This window comes from Brassica rapa, chromosome A06 (assembly GCF_000309985.2).
Source record: "Brassica rapa cultivar Chiifu-401-42 chromosome A06, CAAS_Brap_v3.01, whole genome shotgun sequence".
Classification (NCBI taxonomy): Eukaryota; Viridiplantae; Streptophyta; class Magnoliopsida; order Brassicales; family Brassicaceae; genus Brassica; species Brassica rapa.
In genome coordinates, this window is record NC_024800.2 from 16,751,204 (window position 1) to 16,778,595 (window position 27,392).

At 36.9% G+C, this 27,392-nt stretch overlaps 1 non-coding gene and 1 pseudogene across 1 annotated transcript; one reads left to right on the forward strand and one right to left on the reverse strand.

The window, feature by feature from the left end:
• The first annotated feature begins 10,223 nt into the window (after positions 1-10,223).
• LOC117126318 lies at positions 10,224-10,329 on the forward strand. The gene has a single exon (XR_004448893.1). It is a non-coding gene; the product is annotated as a small nucleolar RNA R71 (small nucleolar RNA).
• Positions 10,330-14,827: 4,498 nt separating this feature from the next.
• Positions 14,828-25,360, reverse strand: LOC103873556 (annotated as a pseudogene).
• Between the last annotated feature and the right edge of the window lie 2,032 nt (positions 25,361-27,392).

Consider the following 27,392-nt stretch of genomic DNA (forward strand, 5'->3'; position numbering starts at 1 on the left):
TGAAATTGTTTATGGTCCTTGTAAGTTCGATCCTATATTACTATTGTGTACTTTACTATATATGTGTTTTTCATATCCTATAAGGAAGTCTCCATTAGCCAACTCTGAGAACTAAAGAGTGGTCTCCAACACCTCAACAGAAACATGATTCCGACAGTCCTGAAATCTGGTGTATCCTCTCCTCTCGATCTTCACTGTGGGTTCAGTGGCTCCATAGATATCTCATCAGGAAAGGGTCCTTCTGGAATGTCAAGGAATCCAGTTCATTAGGCTCGTGGATGTGGAAGAAGCTTCTAAAGCTTAGACCACTTGCTCTGCAGTTTACTCAGATGGAAGTTCACAATGGCTTGCTAACATCATTCTGGTTTGATCAGTGGTCTCACCTCGGGGTTCTGATAAATCTAACGGGTGAAAGGGGCTGCATAGACCTTGGCATCTCGATAAATACTACGCCCTACCGTCTCCGTAGGCATAGAACTTCCGTCTTTATAGAACGAGAGATTCTACGCCTACGAGCCCTTGCTCCTGATCTGAGTGATGATATTTGTCTTTGGAAGCGGGAGAATAATGAGTTTCGGCCAGGTTTCTTGACCACTCAAACGTGGAACTTAACCCGCGTGCAGGCGCCACATGTTCCATGGTTAAGGGCATTTGGTTTAAAGAGGCAACTCCCAAGTACTCCTTTTTGGCTTGGTTAGCTGCTCACAATAGATTATCAACAGGAGATAGATTGCTCAGGCGGAATCCTCAGGCAATATCAACATGTTGGCTCTGCAATTCAGCTAAAGAGTCGATGTACCATCTATTCTTTGAGTGCCCTTTCTCTGGAGAAGTTTGGCGTGGTACGGTTCGAGGTCTGATCAGTACTATTCTACCGGTTTGATGGTCTATTTTGATTCAGAGATTGGTATCTGGTCTTCAAGACAGAACTGCGACCTTTTTCTCTTTCGATATTTCTTTCAAGCTGTGGTCTATGCTCTATGGCATGAAAGAAACACTCGCCGATTGGGAAAGGCCCCTCAGTCTCATACTAGACTCATCATATTTTTGGATAAACTGATTTGAAATAGAATCTCTTCCTTGAGAAGGAAAGTGGGTTGTAAACATGAGAAGGCCATGGAGATGTGGTTTGGAAGCAGATGATGTTTTCAATTTTTCTTCTCTTCTTTCCATATAGGCTTTTCCTTTCAACTTATAAATAGCATTAGGTTGTACAAAGGTTTTTGAAGTGAATAAATTTAAAATTCTTTCCAAAAAAAAAAAGAAATCAAGGAAACTGTGAAGTAAACCGATGCAAAAAGCAGACCGACGATTCCTTGACCACCTTGACCGTGAAGAGGAGCTCACTCATGCAACAACAAGTCGCATGGCCAAATGCGACCATAACAGCCAGCACATGAAAACACGTGACACCAATGCCCTCCACAATCTGGTTACGCCGCGACATATAACTAAATTAATATTCAAAGACACAAAAGCTTATAAAACTGTTTCTTCGTTTTATTTCTTTCTTCTCTAAATCTTGTAGAGATCATCTTACATTGGATACCTTTATATAGGAACTTCTTAACTTATCCTATTACATGTTTATCTAGGAATCTTATCATTATCCTAAACTTATAAGTTATTATACTTATCTTTAATGAATAACTCGTTTCCTAAGCAATCTTTCTTTGAGGCTTATCCAACATTCTCCATTCTAAGCTTCACACCATTTTCACTTAGGTCTTGTACTTTGATCAGCTCCCTCATCTCCTTGAACTTGATCCTTGCTAGTGCCTTGGTCAGTATGTCTGCGTGTTGCTCTGCTCCTGGTATATGCTCCATGTATATTAGCTCTTGCTCAACACATTCTCTGATAAAGTGAAACCGTTTGTGAATGTGTTTACTGGATCGATGGAAGACTGGATTCTTTGCAAGTGCAATGGCTGATTTGTTATCCACACGAATCAGTGTTCTTTCAACCTTTCTTCCAGGGATCTAACTTATTAACTCTTGAAGCCAGATAACTTGTTTAGCAGCCTCTGTTGCTGCGATGAATTCGGCTTCACAGGAGGAGAGAGCCACCACGTCTTGTTTCTGCGAGCACCAAGATATTAGTGTATCACCGAAACAAAACAGATGTCCAGTAGTACTTCTTCCATTGTCTGGATCAGTGTTGTGGCTGCTATCGCTGTACCCTACAAGTTCTTGAGATCCTCCATGCTTAAACCTCAGACCGTAACCACACGAGCCTTTCAAGTATCTTAGCACTTGCTTCAAAGCTTTACCATGCGACTCTCTTGGTGAATGCATGAACCTACTTAACATACGAACACTAAACGCCATGTCTGGTATTGTATGCATTAAGTATCTCAGGCACCCAATCTTCCTTCTATATTCGCTTGCGTCCACTTCAGGTTCATCCGTTGCTTTTGAAAGTTGCAGGCCAAACTCCATCGGTATGCATACTGAGTTACAGTCATTCATACTTGCTTCATACAGTATTTGTCAAGCATATGCTTCTTGTTTGATAATAATACCTTTCGAGCTCCGTTTCACCTCTATCCCGAGGTAGTAGGTTAACAATCCCAAGTCTGACATCTCAAACTTCTCAGAAATAGATGCTTTGAACTGTTTTATTGCCTTCAAAGAGTTCCCAGTGATGAACAAATCATCGACATATATCGCAACTATAAGCAACTTATCTTCTTCTTCCTTACGATAGACTGAGGTCTCTTTTGCGCACTTCTTAAACCTTAAACCATTCAGTATCTGATCGAGCTTCGTGTTCCATGCTTTAGGAGCTTGTCGCAGACCATAAAAAGCCTTTTTGAGTTTGTAGACTTTGTGTTCTTCACCTTTCTTCATAAACCCTTCCGGCTGTGTCACATACTAATACCACTCAAATTACCCTAAGGAGTGTTATTCTCATCAAAAGAGGTTCAGATGTAGTACTTAGGGATCGAATCCACAAAGAGCTAGGGAACAATTAAATCTAGTGTTTATTAATTCTAAGAGTTGTAAATGTTTAAATGAAATAGCAATAGTAACAAGCGAAGTAAATAGTAAATGTAACTTGATTAGAAATGATATTAGATGCATGACCACTATTCAGGTGTTGGAGATTATAATATCTATAGATGCCTATTTGTTGCATGCATGATATGTTAGAGCTCAACCGCTTAACTCAGTGATCAGCTGTCGCATGTTTCACTGGTTAACAAGCTAGATCTCGTGTCTCAACGGTTAGTATGTTGACAACGAAAGAGTGTCGATCGATGGTCCTATTGGGACGTCGACCGATACACATTTGCCTAAGTCGACCGATAGTCAGTTGAGGACATCGATCGACGGGTTCTAGCCAGGCCTATGCGCGAGTATGATATGCCCTATTAAGATACTAAATTGGCGGTTAGCCCTCTCTAGCAGTCCTAATATGATAGATAGATGTCAGGATGGGATAACAAGGGTACTTGAGTATGCAATCCTATGATCAAGTTCTAGTTAGCAAGGCTAAAACAAGCAATGAATACAAATCTATCATGAATATCACAACAAGGCAGATCTATAGTTTGGGGCTAATCCCACAAACCTATCTGAACCCTGGATCTAATAAATGAACTACTCAGACATAGCAAAGCAATTCATAACAATGAAGAAATGGAAATTCATAGTATAGATGAAAAGAAATGAAAACAAAGAGTTCCAATCAAAAGTGATCTTCTCTCCAAAACTCTCTCTTCTCTCTCAAAGTAAAACTGTAACAAAAAGCTCTCTTCTGCCGTCAAAACACTTAGACAGTATATAATCTACTAGGTTAAAAACTCGTCAGGGCATTTTCATAATTTGGCTTGGACTTGGGCTTCAAGTCCGCTGGATCCAAAATGTCGCATGTCCAATGTCTCGACATCGATCGATGGTACTTGTGTATATCGATCGATATTAATCTTCATCTGTCGAGGCATCTCATGGTGTCGATCGACAGCACTGGATGCGCATCGATCGGATTTTTCTTCCTCTCGTCGACCTCTACATGGTCAGCTCGGGTGAAATGTCCTTTAAGCTCCAAAATGCTCCAAAGTCATAGCTTTACTCCGAAATGCACCTGAACCTGAAAACATACCTAGAAGAGTAGAAAACATAGATATATATATATATATATAGTAAAACACCTATATACCATGGATGAAAACGGGTCAAATCCAAGGTATATCAACTCCCCCAGACTTACCCTTTTGCTTGTCCTCAAGCAAAACATACAGGCAGTCTCTCTGAAAGAGGTTTGAAAATATTAGGGACTTAAGATTTTAAAGCATAGAAGTCTTTTCCTCAACAATTTTGCAACCACATTTAAAAAGTCCTAATCACAGAAGCACACTATGCAATATCCTAGCTTAGCAACCATTTCTAACATAATACAACTCAGCAATTCACGTCTGACATCTCCTCTACTGACTTCATTTCTTAGCATAAATATAGAGTATTCGCTTTACCTTGGGAGTACCGATCATAGGATGCAAGGATTTCAGACAAGTATCTGGAGCTACAGGTAAAAGTTAGTTCCTAGTTTCTCTCTCTCTAATTTTCTCTCTTGAGTCAAAGTCTGCTTCCATTGCAGGATCAGTGACCAAGATTGGACAGGCTTCCATGAATCAAAACTTAATGGTGGTTGCCACCAAGCTCTGTTCACTTCTTTTTTACCTATATCCAAGAGTTCTTTGCGAAAGCGAGCCTTGAAGATTACCGCCTCCAAGTCCCGTTTCGAACTCTTTTATTGGAGTCTTTATGAATCAAGCCTTAATGGTTTTAGCCACCAAGTCATGTTCAGACTCATCCTAAGTAAACAATAGATCTTATTAAAAAAAAATTTCTTTCTTTTTTTTTTCTTTTTTTTTAATGGAAATCACTAACTATTCTAGGGTCAAAATTTAGAGAGAGAAAATGTGATAAATAATCTACACAAGGCGTTACCTTCCAGACCTGTCTGAAGAATCCGATCCCATGTATATCAAGCCCCAAGACAAGCGGTTATGTCAGGTTCAGTGTTGGAAATCAGCTTTGGTTACTTCATACGGTCAAGGCAAGTGTATAGTTGATAGGTTGATCTGCTTTAGCATCTATAGTGCTATCTGTAATTAGTAAATCTAAAATGGTGCTAAAGATTGGTTAGATATTCAAGTTCAAATCAATATAAGATTATAGTCCATATTTTCAATAGCTAAGCATAATTTATTAAAATTCCTTTTATATAAAAATAAAATAAATTATATCAGTAAATCTCCCCCCAGACTTAAATTACACTGTCCCAGTGTAACTCAACAGGAGTTATGATTGAATAATTCATGATGTACGAAATGTAACAAGTAAGAGAGATACATCTGACCGGATTAGATATCAATCGATGGGCAAATGTTGCATCGATCGTCGTGTGTTTGTCTATGTCGAGCGATGTCGACATCTCGTCGGCGGTCGATATTCAGGTCCTCCTACTTGGGTCTCCTACATCTGAAAGAAATAAAACGAAAGTAAATAAATGCTAGCTAATAAAACCAAAATAAAATACCTAATAGTGGGTTGCCTCCCACTCAGCGCTTGGTTATAGTCATTTAGCTTGACTGTGGTAGTGATTGGCTATTTGGTGGAGAAACAGCTGCTTGTTGGAAAACAAGCATCAACGTCATCTCTGCACATTCTGGACCAAGATGCAGTGAAACTTCTTGTGGCCTCATCATTTCTTGTCCATTTGTCATCCATCTTTTCAAGTAAATTAGAGATGTTTTGTAGCCTATCTTGAACGTTGTCAATGCTGACCTGGTGCCAGCCTATGTTGTTATAGGCGTATGCTGAAAGTTCTGTCAGTTCCTTTTGCATTGACTCTATCGTTTTGTGTATCAGCTGCACGCCGGCTGGAGTAGACTCGGTGTCGATCGATGCGATTATGTGTTCGTCGGTCGATCTCGGGGACTTACCATCGAGCGATTTCGCTCCCTTCCTGTCGATCGATGCTGATATATGGTGTTGGTTTGCGAGTTACCTCTGAATGGCTTTGACTTCTTTCTGTAGCCATTTTGCGTGGCTGTCTAGTCCACTGATTCTGTTGTCGAATGGAAAGTATATGTCATCGCAGCGTTTGTCAAGTCGTTCCTCCATGGTGTCTATAGCAGTGTAGATCTTGGATGTGATCTTGTCAACCTCTGCTGCTGTGTAGGGAAGTAATTCCACAGGATTCTTGCCATCGATCCATGGCCTTCGTAGCCTGTCGATTGAAGATGAGTTTGCCTGCAAAAAGTTTTGATTAGTAAAGTTATCAATATCCCTTTGGGCATGAAGTATTTGACTAGACAATTTGTTTAAATCTAGCATGACTGGTGATACGAAGCGGTCATGCATGATTTCGTAAGTCTGCAGCCTATTATCCATGGCTGAGATCTAAGCGTCGAGCGATGTGATGGTACACACGTCGATCGATGTGGCTGGTTGTTGGTCCTTCTTGCGAATGGTGTCCAGATCTTGCTGTAGTAGCTCGATTTTAGTGCTCAGCCAGTCCACGTTGTTGTTGAGAGGGTAGTACATGTCGTTTATCGTCGTGTTGATGTATGAGACTTCCCATTCATCCTTGTGTTCTGCTGAACATTGCGGTTCTGCAGGGATCTGGGCTGTAGGAAGACTGGCGTCGATCGATGGTGCATGTGGTGCGTTTATTGATGCTGAGGTCATGGCTTCCTTCTCAAGTTGCTGACGTAAACTCTCAATTTATGTCCTCATTTCTACCATACTTCTGAAAAGCTCATTGTAGCCTCTATCTAAAGGTTGATGTGTATCTTCTAACAATGATTAGAGCTCCTCTCCCAGTTTATCCTGAGCTCCACAAATACCAGTCACCATCTCGTTGATTTCATCTTTGGTGTAGAGTTCTGGTGCCAGTCTTGTGAGTGTGAAGGAAGTGGCATGTTTGGAAGACAAATGTGGCTTTCTTAAAAAATATATGCTCTTTCCAATAATTTCTTGATGTCGTCCTTTGTGACAGGTATCATCTCACCAGCTACGCCTCGTGCGTGTCCACACTCATCTCTGTAGACTCCATACTCGTCCCTTCATTCCCAAGTGAACTTTCTGTCTCCGTACATGTCATAAGCGCGGTTTCCAAATTCATAACGTCTGTCGATCGACGTCGGGTTATCCTTATCGGTCGACGTTGGTGTTATCCTGTCGATCGATGTCTCGGTTGTCCCATCGATCGGTGCTTGACCTTTTGGTTGGCATGATAGATCTGGATTGATTTCTGTTGTGGCGACTCCGATGTGTTTGTTTGGATCGGTTTGAATGACTTCTGGAGTGCCACATTGCTGTGAGAATAGATTGTCAGGTCCATTGTCCACTTGAAGGATATCTGCAATGTCCTCTCTGGACACTTGTAAGATCCTTCCATCTATTGCACGTGCGTTGCCATCTGGGTCCCTGAAAATACCAAATTCATCAGGTGTTAGAAAACCATAATCAATGTTTGCATTATCATTCAATTTAGAAATAGAAAGATTAGGTTTAAGAGTAGTATCGATCGATGTTGATACAGATGCATCGATCGAGGGCAGAATAATTTCTGCAGAACTTGTGTTCTAGAGATGATTGCTCTTCATGGATTTTCCTGTTGATGTAGATGGAAGAGTGTTCATCTTTTCTGCTTGTGTGTCTGCTCTGGTGTGTGGAGGTAGTTTCAGGGGTACAAAACGTTTTAAATAGGTATCTATAAACCTAGTTAGAGAGGGAATATTCTCCTGCTCCTGGATTTTCGCTGCGGTGCGAATATCGATCGATGTTCCTGCATGGATGTCGATCGATGTGAACGGTTTCTTTGCTGGACGAGGGTGGGTATCGACCGATGTGGAGTGCACTTCGTCGAACGATGTTGAAAACGTGGTGGTGAACTTATGTGTTTCAAATCTTTCATCCTACAAAGACATTTCTATTGCACGTTCTTTCCAATAATCCTCATCGTATTCCTCTGTATGTTCCTCGTTAGGTGAAGTAATTACAGTGTCAACTGCAAAACTTTCATGGAAACCACTGTCTGCCAACTGCCTATTGAATAATCATCACGTCCTCTCTTGCTTGGAGGTTAGAAGGCAAAGTGTGGGTAATAATGATTAGGTGGAGCGAAATGGTCAACCGGCTGATCAACGTCGAGCGACGTGTTGTTGCGGTCAACGGTCACTGTTGACTCATTGGCATCGATCGATGGAAAAGTGGGGGTGTCGATCGATTCCGAGTACTCTGTTTCGTACTCCGATTCGTACTCTGCTCCACAATGGCATGCGCCAATGAAGCCAAGTTCTTTCCCGTAATCCATAGAATTAATAACCTTTCTCTTAGGTTGGATAGGGTCGTAGTGGATGTTGGGGTCTATCAGCGTCAGACACAATTTGTTTTTGTTCATGTCACATACAGCTCCTACTGTAGCTAGGAAAGATCTTCCAAGCAGAAGTGAAGAGTTCCAGTTAAGCTTGATGTCCAGGACATGAAAAACTACCAGGACAAGGGCATTACCAATCTGTACCTCCAAATCTCTTATGATACCTCCTGATCGTTTTTCTGAAAGATCTACGAAGGTGAAGGATTCTGTTGAAGGTTCGATGGTCAAACCAAGCTGGTATGCCATGATCTTAGGGAGGATACTAACTGATGCTCCTGTGTCACACATTGAATGGGGAAATTCAACACCCTTGACTACGCATGGTATTACAAACTTCCCAGGATTACTCTTCTTCGACAATGTGATCATGTGTTTCATCTTCTCTCTGACTTGATGAAACATTCTCCTAATGTCCTCCTCAGTCACCTTTGTTTCTCTGAAGAATATCCACAACCGGTGTGTAAAGTAAGCTTCATCAAAAACTTTTTCGATTGGGATTCTGAGAATTCTTTTAGTGAAACCATCCATCTTCTTATCGTTAGCTTCCCTCTTAAGGTTCTTAGGAATTTTCTCCTTTCTTTTCCTTAACCTTCTCCCCTCAGTTTCTTGATCTTCTTGAACTGGTTCTGGTGAACTATTTAAAGGGTTGGGTTTTGGTCAGGTGGACTAGCTAATGGTTTAGGTGGTGGTCTGAGTGCGTTGATATAGTCATTATCGATTGAGGTAACCGCACTCGGTATGTCAGAGATGCCTGTCGATCGATGGGAGGTGTGTTGTGACGATCGCCGTCGGACTCACTCTATCGATCGATGGTTGGGTCAACCGATCGATTGATTTTATCATAGAAAGGGGAGGGTGGGTGAGGATGCTTAGCTGCGAATTTCTCATGAGTTAGAATTCAAACCGCATTGCATTCAGTTGATTTAGCGGACGACGTCGATCGATGACTGGAGTAATCCGTCCATCGATCTTCGTCATGGTCTGTCGATCGATGCGAGTTCATCGACATCGGTCGACACCATTGGGATCCGCCGAGACTCATGGGGCTTTCGATTTCGAAGTCTCCTTTCTCAAGCTTTTCATGTCTCACCACTTGCCAGAAATCATCATCTATGATGGCATTTACGTGGTGTTTTCCTTTATCAGCTCCTTCCTCTCTAGCGAAAGATTATTGCCTCTTTATAGTCTCGCCAGTCTGAATTACTTGTGTTTCAAGTTTTCTCACCTGAGTCCCTAAGGTCTCGATTTTGGTGTTCAGATTGTTGTAGGCGGAGTCTATTTTCCCGTTAAAATCCACGGTGATTTGTTGTTGTCCCAACAATACTCGATCAAGCATTTCTTCGATCTTGCTTTCCTGAGTCTGGGTGGTGGATTCTGGTAGTAGGAGTTCGAGTAGCTTTTGCTGTTGTTGAAGGGTTTTTGAAATTGTGAACTCTGGTTACGTCTTTGACCATTTCCAAAGAAGTTTCTGTTTCCGCCCTGGTTTCCAAATTTCTGGAATCTGGTACCTCCGATGTAGTTCACATTTTCTTCTCCTTCCGTATATGCTACTTCTCCTTTAGCTAAACAGACTTGCTTCCTAAGAAGCTCGTTCACCACATCTAACTTAGCTCTTACTTCGTCCATCTGTTCCTTTCCGATAGAGGCTACAGACTTCTTCCGTTTAGAGTCAGTGTTTTTGGTGCTGCTACTCTTAGCAAGGTTTTCGATAAGTCTCACAGCTTCTAACGGATTCCGAGTAGTGAAGTTTCCTTCACTCGCCGTATCAAGAACCATTTGATACTGTAAGGCGAGACCTCGAAGGAAAGTGCTTAGCAGTTGCACTTCATTAAATCCGTGGTGTGGACAGTCTCGCTGGAAGAACCTAAATCTAATTTACGCATCTTTGAAGGACTCTCCAGCCTCCTGCGAGAATGTGGAAATCTTGTTTCGAAGCTCTTCAGCGGGTGCCTCATCGAAGAAGTTTCGTAAGAAAGCATTCTTGATGTCGGCCTAGGATGTTAAAGATCCTGTAGGTTGCTGCCTAAGCCAGTGCATTGCTTCTCCATTCAGCGTGTATTTGAAGAGCTTGCACAACAGGTAATCTTCGCGGACTCCTTCCATCCGAATAACATCAATTAAATCCTCGAACTGTTCTAGATAGTCCATAGGATGCTCGTGCGGTAACCCAGAGTAGAGTATCTGCGACACGAGAGTGTAGTATTGAGGCTTCAGCTCGAAATTCTGCTTCTGGATCTCTGGAAGTCGAATAGCTGATCTGTTGGAATAGTACTCATTTGGGCGATTGTTGTCGGCCAGTGCTTTCGATCGAGCGTCCTCGTCTACAGGTTGAGCAGCTCCTGTAGCATCAGGATCAGGGATTACAATCCCCTGAGCGTCTATTTTCTGACCTGTTGCATTACGCAGATGACCGTCCTGGTCATATAGGTTTCCGTTCTCGTCCTGTGTTAGAATAATAATGTTTAGCATTTTTGACAACACGGTATCGATCGACGTACGCGGTGCAATATCGATCGTTGTCGAACGATTAGGATCGATCGACGATGAAGGTCTGGTGTCGGTTGACGGTTGGTGGTGAGTATCTATCGACGACGAAGTTGTTGCGTCGAGCGATGTGGAACGTTGACCTCTACGGATGGTGCGTTCCAAGTGAGCAGGATCGTCTGAGAACAGCAAGTCTTTCTCCTTGTTGCTTCTGGTACCGCTGGGCATGCACCTGAAAAGACAAGAAAAAGATTATGTTAGAAAGGGGGTAGAGAAAAGAATAAGAATCAATAAAACTAAATCTAATGGCGATCAAAGCTCCCCGGCAACGGTGCCAAATTTGATACCACTCAAATTACCCTAAGGAGTGTTACTCTCATCAAAAGAGGTTCAGATGTAGTACTTAGGGATCGAATCCACAAGGAGCTAGGGAACAATTAAATCTAGTGTTTATTAATTCTAAGAGTTGTAAATGTTTAAATGAAATGGCAATAGTAATAAGCGAAGTAAATAGTAAATGTAACTTGATTGGAAATGATATTAGATGCAGGGCCACTATTCAGGTGTTGGAGATTATAATATCTATAGATGCCTATTTGTTGCATGCATGATATGTTAGAGCTCAACCGCTTAACTCAGTGATCAGCTGTCGCATGTTTCACTGGTTAACAAGCTAGATCTCGTGTCTCAACGGTTAGTATATTGACAACGAAAGAGTATCGATCGATGGTCCTATTGGGACGTCGACCGATACACCTTTGCCTAAGTCGACCGATAGTCAGTTGAGGACATCGATCGATGGGTTCTAGCCAGGCTTATGCGCGAGTATGATATGCCCTATTAAGATACTAAATTGGCGGTTAGTCCTCTCTAGCAGTCCTAATATGATAGATAGATGTCAGGATGGGATAACAAGGGTGCTTGAGTATGCAATCCTATGATCAAGTTCTAGTTAGCAAGGCTAAAACAAGCAATGAATACAAATCTATCATGAATATCACAACAAGACAGATCTATAGTTTGGGGCTAATCCCACAAACCTATCTGAACCCTGGATCTAATAAATGAACTACTCAGACATAGCAAAGCAATTCATAACAATAAAGAAATGGAAATTCATAGTATAGATGAAAAGAAATGAAAACAAGGAGTTCCAATCACAAGTGATCTTCTCTCCAAAACTCTCTCTTCTCTCTCAAAGTAAAACTGTAACAAAAAGCTCTCTTCTGCCGTCAAAACACTTAGGCAGTATATAATCTACTAGGTTAAAAACTCGTCAGGGTATTTTTTGTAATTTGGCTTGGACTTGGGCTTCAAGTCCGCTGGATCCAAAATGTCGCATGTCCAATGTCTCGACATCGATTGATGGTACTTGTGTATATCGATCGATATTAATCTTCATCTGTCGAGGCATCTCTTGGTGTCGATCGACAGCACTGGATGCGCATCGATCGATTGTTCTTCCTCTCGTCGACCTCTACATGGTCAGCTCGGGTGAAATGTCCTTTAAGCTCCAAAATGCTCCAAAGTCATAGCTTTACTCCGAAATGCACCTGAACCTGAAAACATACCTAGAAGAGTAGAAAACATAGATATATATATATATATATATATATATAGTAAAACACCTATATACCATGGATGAAAACGGGTCAAATCCAAGGTATATCACATACACATCTTCAATCAACTCACCATGCAAAAAGGTTGTCTTTACATCTAGGTGATGGATTTCCCAACTATTCACAGCAGCAAGACCAAGAAGAAGTCTTATAGTTTCTATCCGAGCCACTGGAGCAAAGACTTCATCGTAATCGATGCCATGCTCTTGAACATAACCCTTTGCAACGAGTCTTGATTTGAATTTGTTGATGCTTCTGTCTGCGTTACGCTTGCTCTTGAAGACCCATTTGAGTCCTATCAACTTCACTCCATGTGGCTTCTCCACGAGGACCCAAGTCTCATTCTTATCTACAGAGTCGATCTCATCCTTACATGCAAGTTTCCATCTCTTGTCTTTGAGTGCTTCTCGTATAGTTACCGGCTCATCATTCAAGGCAAGTAGCAATACCTCGCATTCTATATAAGCTAGCAGTACGTAATCCTTAAGATATCCAGGCTTGTTGACTTGTCAAGATGAACATCTCACTTCTTTTACAGGATCTTGTTCTTATACTCCCGACTCTGGAATGACCTCCTCTGTTTCTTCATTAGAGTTAGTCACGGTTTCTTCACCATTGTCTTCACTAGTAGCTCCGACAAAAAAAGGGTCAGTACCATTGCCTTCTGTAATTCCCCATGTCATATGAAACATTCCAGGCTCAGTTTGGACTTGCTTACCTTCTCCCTTCCAATTCCAACGAGCCTTCTCGTCAAAAACCACATCTCTACTTACAATATTTCTCTTCGAAGTAGGATTGTAGAGTCTGTACGCCTTGGATCCTGGTTCAATACCTAAATGAACAGCAGCTTCTGATCTATCATCTAGCTTTCTTAGCTGACCTGCATCCTTTTTCGCATACGCCATACACCCAAACACTTTAATGTGAGACACACTTGGCTTTTTTTCTCTTATGCATTCGTAGAGAGTTTGATTAGATATAGCCCTAATAGCTACTCTGTTAATCAAGTATGTGGCGTGTCGAACTGCCTCTCCCCACAAATAGTTAGGTACACACATTGCTTTTAGTATGCTTCGTGTCATCTCCATGAGTGTGCGGTTTCTACGTTCCACCACACCATTCTGTTGTGGGGTGTACGGCGCCGTTAGATGTCTCCTTATTCCGTTGTTGTTTCAGAAGTTATTGAACTCATGTGAAGTAAATTCACCTCCTCTGTCTTTACGCAGCGTCATTATCTCTCTGTTGAAGTCTTTCTCAACCACTTTCTTGAACATCTTAAACATGTCGAATGCATCAATTTTATCTTTCAATAATATCGACCACATATACCTTGTACAATCATCAATGATTACAAAAATATAGCGGTTGAGGGAGAGAGTTGCCGGCGAGATTGGACCACAGAGGTCCGTGTGTAGTATCTCAAGAGGACGAGACGATCTAAACGTTGTTGCTTTTGGAAAAGATTGTCTTGTTTGCTTGCCTACCAAGCATGAATCACATAGTCGTCTTTCTTCACTTATCTCCGGCAAGCCATAGACCATTCCTTGAGTTGCCATTGCCCTTATTGTCTTGAAGCTAATGTGGCCAAGTCTGGCATGCCATCTCCATGGTTCCTCCTCCAATCTAGCGTGCAAACAAGTTGCTCTTCCTACTTGTAACTTCAACTTGTAGAGCCGGTTTGCGGATCTTAGTACTTTCACGAGCAATCTTCCTTCAGGATCTCTAAGAGTCAAGAAGTTGTTTTTCATTCGAACATCACAGCCTTGCTCGGTTGCTTGTCCCAAACTTAGGATATTACTCCTTAGCTCAGGAATGAAGTAGATATATGTTAACACGTTCTGCACCTAGGTTTCTTGATCGTATAGCTTCCCAAATCACTTTAGGGGAACCTAGGTCGCCAACTTGCAGGATCTATCCTTCAGGTATTGACTGGAACAAAAGAGCTGTGGCTACATCATTCTTCTCTTCCTCATCTGTTCCTGGCTCAATTGTTTCCCAAACCTTATGCGTGCGCAGGAACACTTACATCCTCATTGCCCATACCATGTAGTTCGACGTTGTCAACATTGGACACACCACAGCACCAAGTACGCCATCCTTTATCTTCACCAATGCTTTTGAATCCACCATTGTTTTTGTATCTAAGAACCAGTGATCTCTTTTGATAACCAAAAGCTCTGATACCAAATAAAGTAATCAAAGACACAAAAGCTTATAAAGCTGTTTCTTCGTTTTATTTCTTTTTTAATTTATCCTATTACATGTTTTCCTAGGAATCTTATCATTATACTAAACTTATAAGTTATTTTATTTATCTTTAATGAATAACTTGTTTTCTAAGCAATATTTCTTTGAAGTTTATCCAAAAATAACACTTTCACCATAGACCAGGCTTCCGGAGAACCTCCAGAGTCCACTCCGTTCGTCAAAGAAGAGAAGACCCACCAGAAAAAAAGACTTAAAGAACGCTTTTTCCACGTAAGCGAATCCCAAAAAAAAGCACATAATGAAAAATAAAAATATGTATCAGTCCTCTCTAGTGAATCCTTCTGTCTAAACTTTACACTTCTATTTCATAAAAAACTCTTCGTTCTCCCTCTCCTCCGTCGTCACTGATTCCATCGGCAAAGAAGGCTGTTGAGTTCTCAAAAATTGTAAGCCGAAAGAATCATAACATGCTTGTGTGTGAATCTTTGAGCTTTTAGGATCATATCATGGAATATGAAAAACAAAATGACTCAGATCTTTGCGCGTTTTAGCTGCGAGTAGATATCATTAGCTTGTAGCTCTCTTTTGTGCATAATATTCTTGAAAGCTATTTCGTCAGCTTTCAGTAACGAATCTCTTAATCTCTTCACATCAGCCAGTTTCACAGGCTTCAATAAGAAATCTTCAGCACCTTCTTCAAGACATCTGAATAAAAAATAATCCACAAAGAGAATCAAATATCAGTGGTCTAATTCCATAAAGTTGGCTTTGGATCCAGAAAATGGCCAGCTCATAATTAATAAGCAATTACATTATTCGACTTAATTTTTTGGTAAAAATGGTTCCTTAGTAATAAGCAAAAGCCATGTGAGGTGTCTGCCACTAGAATGTGATTTATAACGACCTTACCCAATATTATGCAAACGAATTAAAAGCATACTAGGTAATAACCCGCGCCTTGCGCGGGATGTGATTATTAGTTTCGTTATTTTTAATAAAAAAGACAATAAATCTGTTTAATCTAGATATTAGTTAGTTTTTACGTTTTTTTGTTTTTAATCTTCTAAAATATAACTATTATTTTAAATTAATATTCATTTTAGTTTATTCGGTTAAAACATTTGATTTTTAGGTTTTTTCGGATAAAAACCTAAAATTAATATTATATGTTTATTTTTATATTATGAAGTTTAGATAGTCGTTATGTCGAACCAATAGTTTCATATTATAGTTTTTAAACAGATAATAGTTTAAGAAAAAGAAAAGAAAATTATTAAGACAAATCATTTCACTACAATTTGGTCAATAGTGAAAGAAACATTAAGAAAAAATATTTCAACTTTCAAAAAAATTAGATACTTCAGCTGTGGTGAATACTTAGTTATAAGATGCTCACATCAAGGTGCACATGTATATTTAGGCATGGGCATTCGGGGTCCCCATCGGGTTTCGGTTTTAGCCATTCGGGTTTCGGTTTTTCGGGTTTATCAAAATCAACCCCATTCGGGTTATATAAAAGTTCGGTTCGGGACCGGTTCGGGTTCTATCGGGTTCGGGTCGGGGTTAGTAAATCTTCAAAGAACCGGTATAACCCATTGTACTTTCGGGTTCGGGTCCCAATCGGTTCTTCGGTTTAAAAATACATGATTTGTACCTATTTTGTAACTAAAACATAAATGAAATCGGTTCTTCGGATTTTAAAAACATGATTTGTACATATTTTAATAGCCAAAACATAAATAAAATCGATACAAAAATAAGAAAAAACATCAAACATGATCATTCAAAATCAAGCGAAAGATAAACATAATTAGTGATAGAAAAAAACCAGATAAATGAAATCATAAAACAAAAAATAAGTTCTCATGAAATGAGAAACATTATTCAATAAAAACAAAACCAAAATCTAAAAACTTCAGGCATCAACCGCCACATTCCACCACCAACCTTCATGTAACATATAATTATTTTAGAAGTTCAATAATATCTTAAAGTATTTTGGATACATATTAAGAATTAAGATCATATTTGGTAGAAGTTCTTTTTGTGATTTTAAATGTTTCGGGTTCTATCGGATATCCATTTAGGTCCGGGTCCAGTTCGGATAATACCCATAACCCAAAATACCAAAAAACAGGATCCATTCGGTATTTATTTCGAGTTCGGATCGGTTCGGATTCATTTTTATCGGATCGGGTTCGGTTCGGATTTTCGGGTTCGGTTTATTTGCCCAGCCCTATGTATATTTATGTAAAAAGTATATAAAAATAGTTGAAAAATATATAAAGATATTGTTAATTAATATTAAATGACATTTTTGTTTAGAATAATACATGAAAGATAAAATTAAAATTTATTTAAAATAAAAAAGACCTTGACATTGGTCATTTTTTCATCAAAAGAAAATAAAATTACATTCGTAAATAGGGGTGGACACATATCAAGTATCTGGATATTTGGAAGCATTTTTGTCGATTCGATTTTTAGCCACCTAGATATTCGGTGACTCGGATATCCGAAATGTTTTAGAATTTCAAAGAATATTCCATTTGATTCGTAAATAAAATAAAATTTTAAAAATAATTTAATAATAACATTTTATTACAAAAATAAAACATTATATAACCTTTTAATTCTAGTACCTAATATAATAAATTTATATTGTAAAACTGATATAAAGTATAATATATATAACATATATATATACTACATATATAAATAAAATTACATTCGTAAATAGAGGTGGACACATATCAAGTATCTGGATATTTGGAAGCATTTTTGTCGATTCGATTTTTAGCCACCTAGATATTCGGTGACTCGGATATCCGAAATGTTTTAGAATTTTAAAGAATATTTGATTTGATTCGTAAATAAAATAAAATTTTAAAAATAATTTAATAATAACATTTTATTACAAAAATAAAACATCATATAACCTTTTAATTCTAGTACCTAATATAATAAATTTATATTGTAAAACTGATATAAAGTATAATTTATATAACATATATATATATATAATTCTTTTCATATATGTATATATATGCATATAACATATCGAATTAGATATATGTTCCTAAAAATATTGGTATTAGTGATTTGCTTCTTTTTTGGATATTGTATTTTAGTATTTGATTTGTTTCGTAGAGTTTCAAATATTAAGATTTTTTGGTTCAAATCAAAACGGATAACAAATCGAATCAAAATTTATGAATATTTTGTTCAATTTTATCCGTAAACAATAAAAATAATATATATATATAGTTTAGCTTTTGATTCGTTATCTATTTTTATTCGAACCGAAAAATCCAGAGTTTTATTGGAACTATGTATGTGAGTTTTATATTAAAAAAAATCACAAAGTACATAGTGTGAACACATTTATGATTATAGTGTGAACGCGTTAGCATATTTATTATCAAATCATTGTGAAGCTGCCACGTGTTTATTATAATGTGAATGCATTTATTACAATGCTTCTCTTTTAATATATAAGGGATATTATAATTTTGGGGGTTATAACACATCACCGGGAATAGAATCAAATCTCATGAGAAGATTTTGCTTAACTTATTATGATGGATTATTCTTTTCTTATTTTGTCGCCACCGGACTGCCAAAAGTTACACCAAATCTTAGCTTCATCAAATATACAACCACCACCACAGTTACCCATGATGCTTCATAGAATCATATCATATGTTTTTTTGAAAAATAGAATCATATCATATCTTATATCATACAAAAATGATAAGATCTATACAATTTTAATCTGGTCAAAATACATATCGGTTAAATAGTGTGATTAACTTGTTGTCAAAAAAAAAAACTTAAAAGTTTCCATAAACAAAACCCTTTTAATCACCAAATCTCCTGAAGCAATCAATGCAAATAAAAAATCTAAGAAAATTACTATAAGTTGTAAAGCATAATCTTACGTGATCGTGATCAGGAAAACAGTACATACCTATCAATACGAGGCAAGATTTCTCTGACGACATAATCACAACGGGTATTTCTCTGAAAGCTGATGATTCCTATAAAAATATTCAATATCCATAAACACATATTAGATCAAACTTTCATTTTATTTTTCAAATCGATCAGAAAAAAAAGAGGGATGGGAAAACTTACTTTAATCTTCTTCAATAGTTCATATCCAGTCATACCAGGCATAGAGTAATCCGTCATTATCAGATTAATCTTCAGATCCTGAAAATATTAGTTCAAATAAAAAGTCTTAAATACCAAACATTGAATGGATTCGCAACAGTTGACAAAAAAAAAATTGATTCTCAACACTAAGGATCATTATATATTAAGAATTATATTACCTCAAAAATCCAACAAAACTATGGTTTCCATCTAGTCCAAGGTATTGCAAAGCTCTTGTCGCGCTATCGACAACAGTAACTGAGAAATTTCACAATGTAAAAAAAATGTCAGATTACGAAAGTTCGAAAACTATAACGATGAACCAAAACTTCTTCAAGTTTACCTTTACAAGACGAGACTCTGAGCAACCGCTCTATGAATTTTCGATCAACGATGCTATCGTCTGCGGCCAGAACATGAAGAAGCTCAGGTGATCCTAAGGAAGAAGTGTCGTTGGACATGTCCAACTTTTCCGGACGCATAACCTCCGCCATATCAATCAAAGATATGTAAACGAGAGAGCTCAAGAGAGAGATAATATGCTTATGATTTGTCAAGAAAGTGAGAGATTTGATTTTGCAAAGGAAATGAAGGAATAGGGATTTATAAGGAAGTGTGAGAGGGAAACGAGAGATTCTGAGAGATCTTTGCCCATCTGTGGGATTTTGCCTGTCCATAGCGTGTGAATATTATTTGTTTATTCTGTTTTCGAAAAGTCATAATATTCAAATTTGGCAAATTCAAATATAAATAAAACCATATTTTTTTTGAGGAAAAAAATCAATGTGGTGGAGATTTTTTTATTGGGAAGTTTAACATTATATATTTTTAGGACATATTACAAGAACCATACAAAACTTTTTTTTTATTATTACCATTTTTTTAGTACCCAGTGTATCCTTTTATTACGTTGTGAGAAAAAACGTATTTATAAGAATGCCATTATTTTTTAATGTCACGTAAGCAAAAAATCGGCGCCACATAGGAATGCGTTGACATGTATTAATGAACTCAGTCGTAAAGCGCTACAAACTCCGTTACAGCTGAGTTATGGTTACTTTGCAGCTGAGTTAAACAACACGGCTGACTTATGAGAAATTGGCTGACTTACGAACATAAGTCAGCCGTTAGTGATGGCTGATTTACAGATTTTAGGCTGATTTATGGGTAGGGATGGCAATCAAGGACCTGTACCGCGGGCCTGGCCCGTAAAGGCTTGCTGCGGGGCGGGATTGGGCCTCCATTTGGTAAGCCCGCAAAATTGCGGGCCTCGCGGGACGGGTTCAAAGCGGGACGGGTCAAAAGCGGGACGGGTCAAAAGCGGGACGGGTCGAAAGCGGGATGGGCTTAACCCGCAGGATTTTAAAGACCCGCAACCCTAAGTCCCCATTTCTACTTTCGCCTAAAACATCGAGAGAGAGATAGAGAGAGAGAGAGAGAAAGAAAAAACGATTCTTGTGATTTTTCTCCCATAAAACATAAGGAGTTCCGGCGATGATGCATGATTCGAGCTCCGGTGATGATGATTCGAGCTCCGGCGATGACGACTCCAGCTCCAGTGATGACGATTCGAGCTCTGGTGTTGTTTTGATTTGGGTTTTTCTTTTTATTACACACAACTATGAATTGCTTTATTACACTGTGATATTTCTTGTTTAAGTTGATTGGTTTTGTTTTCAGTATTGTGAAGTGGTGTTTTTCTTAAATTAAATTTGGTTACAGTGGTGTTGTTTAGGAGAAAAGTTAGTTGTATAACACGTCACTTGTATAATTTGGTAAAGTGATTCACGATTTTCTTTACAATCCAAATAATTAAAAAGAGAGATGGTTTGATGAAGACATAAAACACTTGAGCCAACTTATTACAAAGATAACAATTCAATCAGATTCAAACTCAACAAAAGCTTATGCTGATAACAAAAGAAGGCTTTTAACTCAAGAACGCAAGCACAAACGGAGCTTTGTGGCATTGATTTTGATAAGTCTTTAGTGAAGCTAAATGAGCTCTCTTCAACTCTCTTACACAACTCTTATACTTGAACATTCATGAAAAAAATTGTAGTAGGCGGTTTGATAAGGAGGCGTCCCGCGGGACGATCCGCGAAGGCCTATATATTTTGCGGTACGGGTTTGGGCCGGTATTTTGAAGACCACAGCCCGCGCGGGACAGGCCCGCTGTAACCCGCTCGACGACTAACCCGCTGCGGTACGGGACGGAACGGGATGGGTAAACCTGTTTGACATCTCTATTTATGGGATAACGGATGACTTACGAACACAAATTACGGCTGACTTATACATCGGCGGGCTGATTTATCAAAAATTCGGCTGAGTTATAGTTAAGACATGGCTGAGTTATGTTTCGCCGGCTGATTTAATGATCATGGCCTAGCTGAGTTACTAAATTTATGCCTGACTTATGGGAGGTTGTTACAACTGAGTTATATTTAATCAGCTGTAACTAGCTGGATTAACAATAAACTCAGCTTAATTACGGCTGACTTATTAGCGAAATATTAATTACTAGAATAACGGCTGATTTATTTGACGATACAACTAACTTATGATTTTTCATCCTAGTTACGGCTATTTTATTAGCAAAAGATTAATTATTGAAATAGTATTTCCGTTTCAGCTGAATTACGTTGTACTTGATGGCTAATTTATTTAGGCTGAGTTATATGTTCGTTTGGTGGCTAGCTTACCGATTTTCCATGTCATCATCCATGTCATCAGCTCTTATTTGCCATGTCATTACTAATGTTACAACAGTAAAATAACAGTCTATGTTATTCTTTATTCTTCATCTATCTTCTTTATCTTATTCTTCATCTTTCTCTAAGATATTATGGATCTGGTAATTATCGTTTCTGCAACTGGGTCTACAAAAATATAGATTTATAAAAATTGAAAATCTGAAACAGATCTACAGCAGTTGTCGTCGATTTCGATGATGATCGGTTAAAGAAGAAGCTTCCTCTCCTCCAGTGTCATGTATGGTGGTCCGACATCCTGTTGATCCCTCTCTCATTGGATTCGTCGTCTTGCAGAAAAAGAAATACTCAAAGAGAGAGATGAAGAAGCTAAGTCCTGTAAATTGTAAAAAATGAGAGAGTTGAACAAAAAAAGAGTAAAAAAATGAGAGAAAACGAAGAAGATGATGAATTTGAAAGCTGATTTTATATGTTTGATGACTTAGATGGTGCGTCATCTGAATATGATAACTTTAGTCCATACAGTGAGTCTCCAACACATACATTATGGCTAAGTTATGCATACATTACGGCTGAGTTATGCATACGTTACGGCTGAGTTTACCTCTAAAGTATAAACCTAAAATCTAAACCTAAACTTTACACTTTAAATAATAAAAAGTATTAAATCTAATGTTCAAAATATAAACTTTATAATTTTTATAATTATATAGTTTTATAGTTTTAATATTATGTTCAGAGTTGAAGGTAAATTGTTGTTTATCTTATAAGAATGTTACGGCTGACTTATACCATTTAGATACGTTACGACTGAGTTATGAATAAGTCAGCCGTAACGTTCTTATAAGATAGAATACAATGTTCCCGCCCAAAATACGAAACGTTGCAAAACAAATTACATTTGACGACTGACTTATAAGAACGTTACGGCTTACTTATACCATTCAGCTACATTACGACTGAGTTATACATACTTTACGGCTGAGTTATGCATACATTACCGCTGAGTTTAACTTTAAACCCTAAACATAAATCTTAAACTTTAAAATAATACAAAATATTAGATTTAATGTTCAAAAGATAAACATAATAGATTTAATGTTCATACGTTACGGCTGAGTTATTATCAAATTACGATTGAGTTATGCATACGTTATGGCTGGATTATTGTTACAATACGACTTTGTTATAATCAAATGATGAGTTATTGTTACAATACGGCTTTTTTATAACCAAGTCGACAAAAAAGCTTCTAGCAGGCTCAAGATTCATCATCCAAACTTAAATTGAATTTAGATACCAAAAGAGAAACTAAAAAGACGAGTCTATAGATTAGGAATCAAGAGACAAAATAGTCGCATTAACAACATAGATCTAAAAACTCAAATTTTGAGACAGATCTATTGCAGTGGTTGTCATCTTCGATCGTGGTCGGTTAGAGAAGAAGCTTTCTCTCCTCCAATGTCATGTAAGGTGATCTAACATCCTGCTGCTCCCTCTCTCATCGGATTCGTCGTTTTGTAGAAGAAGAAAAAGTTAAAGAGAGAAAGATGAAGAGGCTAAGTCCCTTCAGACTTCAGTTGTAAGAAAATGAGAGAATGATTTTTGGCCTTTAGATTTCATTTAATCAATGACCATAAATTGTGACCCTTGAAAAAGAAAGATTAACCAATGAGATAAAAGGGTGGGGATAGACAAAAAGATAATTTTGAACCCTTAGATTAAAATCAATCAATGGTCATGAAAAAAGTAATAAAAATTGTAATTTTAGTTCTTTTTAATTTGTTTTAAAATTTGCTTAAATTTAAAGAATGGAGTTACAGGTTTAAATCAAAATTTAAACTGGAATTTAAAAATTAAAGATTATATTTTAAATGATTAAAATTTGAGTTTAACTCTAAGCTCTAAACCTAAACTTTAAACTTAAACTTAAACCTTAAACTTTAAATAATAAAAAATATCAAAGTTAATGTTCAAAGATAAACATTATAATTTTATAATTCTATAGTTTATGATTTGAGGTTTAGATTTAAGAAATGATTAAAATTAGAGTCTTGTAAGTAAGAATTGTATAAGTGATTGTAATATAACATATATTCCAAGATCAAGTTAAAGTCTCAACTTGAAAATTCAAGAAACTATACACATTCAGTTGATTTATATTCACTTGATATTGATAAGATGATCTTCAATATAAATTTTTGAAGTACTTGAATTCAGTTTTCCGATTTTAGTGTATGTTTGAGGTATGGCTAAGTTATATAAACGATGCGGCTGAGTCATCTAAACGACACAATTGAGTTACATAAATATTTTATGATTTTAGAGTATGTTTGAGGTATGGCTGAGTTATATAAACGACACGGCTGTGATATATAAACGACATGGTTGAGTTGTGTAAACATAGCATAAGTAAAATTCAAAATACATGGGTGTGTTATGTTTCTTACATAGAAAGCTAAAAAATACAGGTTTTCTGCACCATTCTGGTGATAACTCTTCCATGTCTCCAAGCTTCATTGAACTCCTCTGTGTCGTCTCTATTGAATCCGTCACTTCTTTCCGTCTCCTCTATTCTCTTTTTGTTCAATCTTTTCTTTCACTCAGATCTAGAAAAAAAAATTTAGATTATCCAAATATGGGTATCAAATCACAAACAAACTTAAAGGAATACACCCCACAATTGCCAACTTGGTTTTTAGACTGTATTGCCTTTTCTCCTCGGAATGCACACTTCTTATAGCTACGTTTTTGGAGATTGGCAGGAAATAACTCAGCCACAACTGCATATATAAACCAGCCGTAAAAGAAAAGTAACTTAGCCACAACATAGATTAAAACTCAGCCACAAACTCGAAAAACTCAGCAGAGAAGATGATTTCTGGAAGATTGCAGCGAAGAAGATTTCGTAGAAACGCTTGCGGAGAAGACGATTTTGGCGAAAACGTTATCGGAGAAGACAGTTCAAGAATTTCAGACGATTAACAACAATATCGACTCAAAGATTAGGGTTTTCACATGGATTGCTGATGTGGATACATTAGTTAGTGACATGAATTTATTGTTTAAAAATAATCTCAATTAAAAAAAACTAATCAAGAGCTTTAATTGTAATTTACTAAAGATATATAAACATTCTAGTAATTTTCGAAAGATGTATGTTATTCTATTTATATCTCAACTTTTCTATAACATTTTAGTAATTTTCTCTTTTTTATTTTCCTTGAAGAAGAGTCAAATAGAGCTGAGTGGAAGAAAAAAAAAGATCAAACTGGAAATCGTATCTTGACAATCTCAAGATTATTCAAAATCGTTGAAATTGATTTGTATTTGTACATTTCCCATCATTTTCGTATTTTTTATTAAGTTTTCAATTTAGGAATTTACTAAAATAGAACATGTAACATTCGATAAAAAGAAAAACAAATCGTGCGATATAGAAAAGAAAACAAATCGTGCGATATAGAAAATTTCTAAAGCACAGAAGAAATCATATTAAGCCGTTGCCATTGAGTTTGAATGCCAGTGTCCAGGCTTTTTGCTGCATATGTTATGAGCTAAAATTGTGTCTTTTGAGGGTTTATTGTTTTTGGTAAAATTTTGAGGATTTATTAATAGATTGATAATTTGCACTGATTTTAAAGAGAGTCATAAGTTCATAAATGTTTCTTAATTAATCAATGATAAAACAATTTTGTTAACATGATTAAGAGCCTGACTGGTTCAAACGCAACGGTTGCAGTTGTGGGAGTTTGTGGATGAGGGCGGTAGCGGTTTCTAGCGGTTTAAAGATATTTGTACGACTGGTACTGCGGTTAAAAATTGGTGCGTTTGCGGGTGACTTATGACTGGTTAACTACTTAATGAGGTAACAGTCAAATAATAAATTAACAATATTTACATTTAATATAATTATAAAAATATCAAAAATCATAAAATTATAATAAATATAAAATTTATATTTAGAAAGTTATAATTTTATTTTTGAAAATTTATTGAAATTGTTTTTATTATAAAATTTTATAATATTAATTTAAATATAATAGATATATTTTAATATTTTCATAATTTCAATTTTAAATTTTTTATTAAATATTTTTACTTTTGTATATATATTGTTTTAAAAAAAAAGAAAAAAATTTTACCCTCCCGCAACCGCCCGTAACCGCAAACGCTAACTGGAGCCAGCTTTTGAATTTATGAGATTCGGAGCAGTTTGAAGCGGTTTGAAGCGGTTTGAAGCGGTTTAGAGCGATTTGAGTGATTGTTGCAAACCATCGATAATCGCTACCAACTGCAAAAGCTGCGTTTGCTGGTGGTAGCGGAAAAACCAGTCGTCCCCTAAATGTTACTTCATTTGGTTAGTGGTTTTCTAATTTGAATTCAAATTTGACCTTGTTCGATTATCTGTTTTACAATACAGGTAATGGATTGAACATATGTATTTGAAAAAAAATTTAAAGAAAATTGAACAAATAGAATAAAAGTTAATTAGTGTCTTAATGGAATAATATATTTTTGATGCTGTTCCATTAGCATAAATGTCTAACAAAAATTCAGTTAACGTTTGATTTGGATTTTAAAATCCAATTAAAGATAATTATTGTTTATATTTAAAAATAAAAGGAAGAAAATAAGAGACTAAAAAGGCAAAACCCGCATATCTTATTAACTTTTGAATTAGGAAAAAAAATCTTATTCACTCTTTTTTCTAATTTAGTTTTTTTTTTATTTAAAATAAAAATAGAATAATATTAAGAAACCAAAGCAAACCTAACTAATTACAACTTTACCAAGTGGACTATCCAATCCCACATTATATCCACCGGTTAAACATGGATTCACTTCCTTAAAAACGACTGTGACTCTGTGAGTGGTCTAGGTTTACTTACCCCTTTCACCCGTTTTCTGAAATCGACAGTTATCAATTTTTTTTTCTACAGTTTTATTTAATTATTTTTATCACCATCAATCCATCGAAATTCAATGAATTTACAGCCCAAACACCGTCCAAATCGAACATGCATCAAGGGAGAAAGGCTCGTACGAAGAATTCATCCGTACCTTTGGGTGCAGTTAATCTGAATTACAGAAGCTCTGAAATGGTTTGAATGAAGGGTGGAACAAATCTGGATATCTGCGAAATTTAAGGTATCCAGATCCGTCGTGTTGTATCTGGATTCAGATTTGTGGCTTTCAGATATCCGTCAAGATATTATATTATGCATGGATATTTGGATTCAGATCCATAAAAATAATTAAAAATATTTTGTTAATAATAATTCTAAAATAATGCAGAAATTAAATATTTATACAAGATTTATAAATATATAAATATATATATATATATATAATAAAATTTAAATATAATATAAGAAGACTAATTTTAATATATCAAATATAATTATTAATAAAATTGAAAATTTAATATATTTTTAAAATATAGATCCAGATATCAGGACCTAAAAGTCAAGATATTCAAATCCGGATTCGATTTTGATGGATCCGATATTTTCTTATCCGGATCCGGATTCAGACACCCTAAAATATTTATTTTCAGAACGGATCCAGAGTAAATCTCGGATCAGATCCGAATCTCGGATAATAAGTTTCAGCCCTAGTTTGAACATGGATCTATAAACAATTATGAGTTGAAGCAAATGCTGAAAGACCTAGATGCAATGTTACACGATGCAAAGGTCCATTAATTAAGAGCACAAGCAAGGATAAAAGATAATGCTGTCAATCACCTGCATGAAAACTAGGTGTTTCCAAACCTGAGACCGTATAGACAAACTTCACTCACAAAGAACT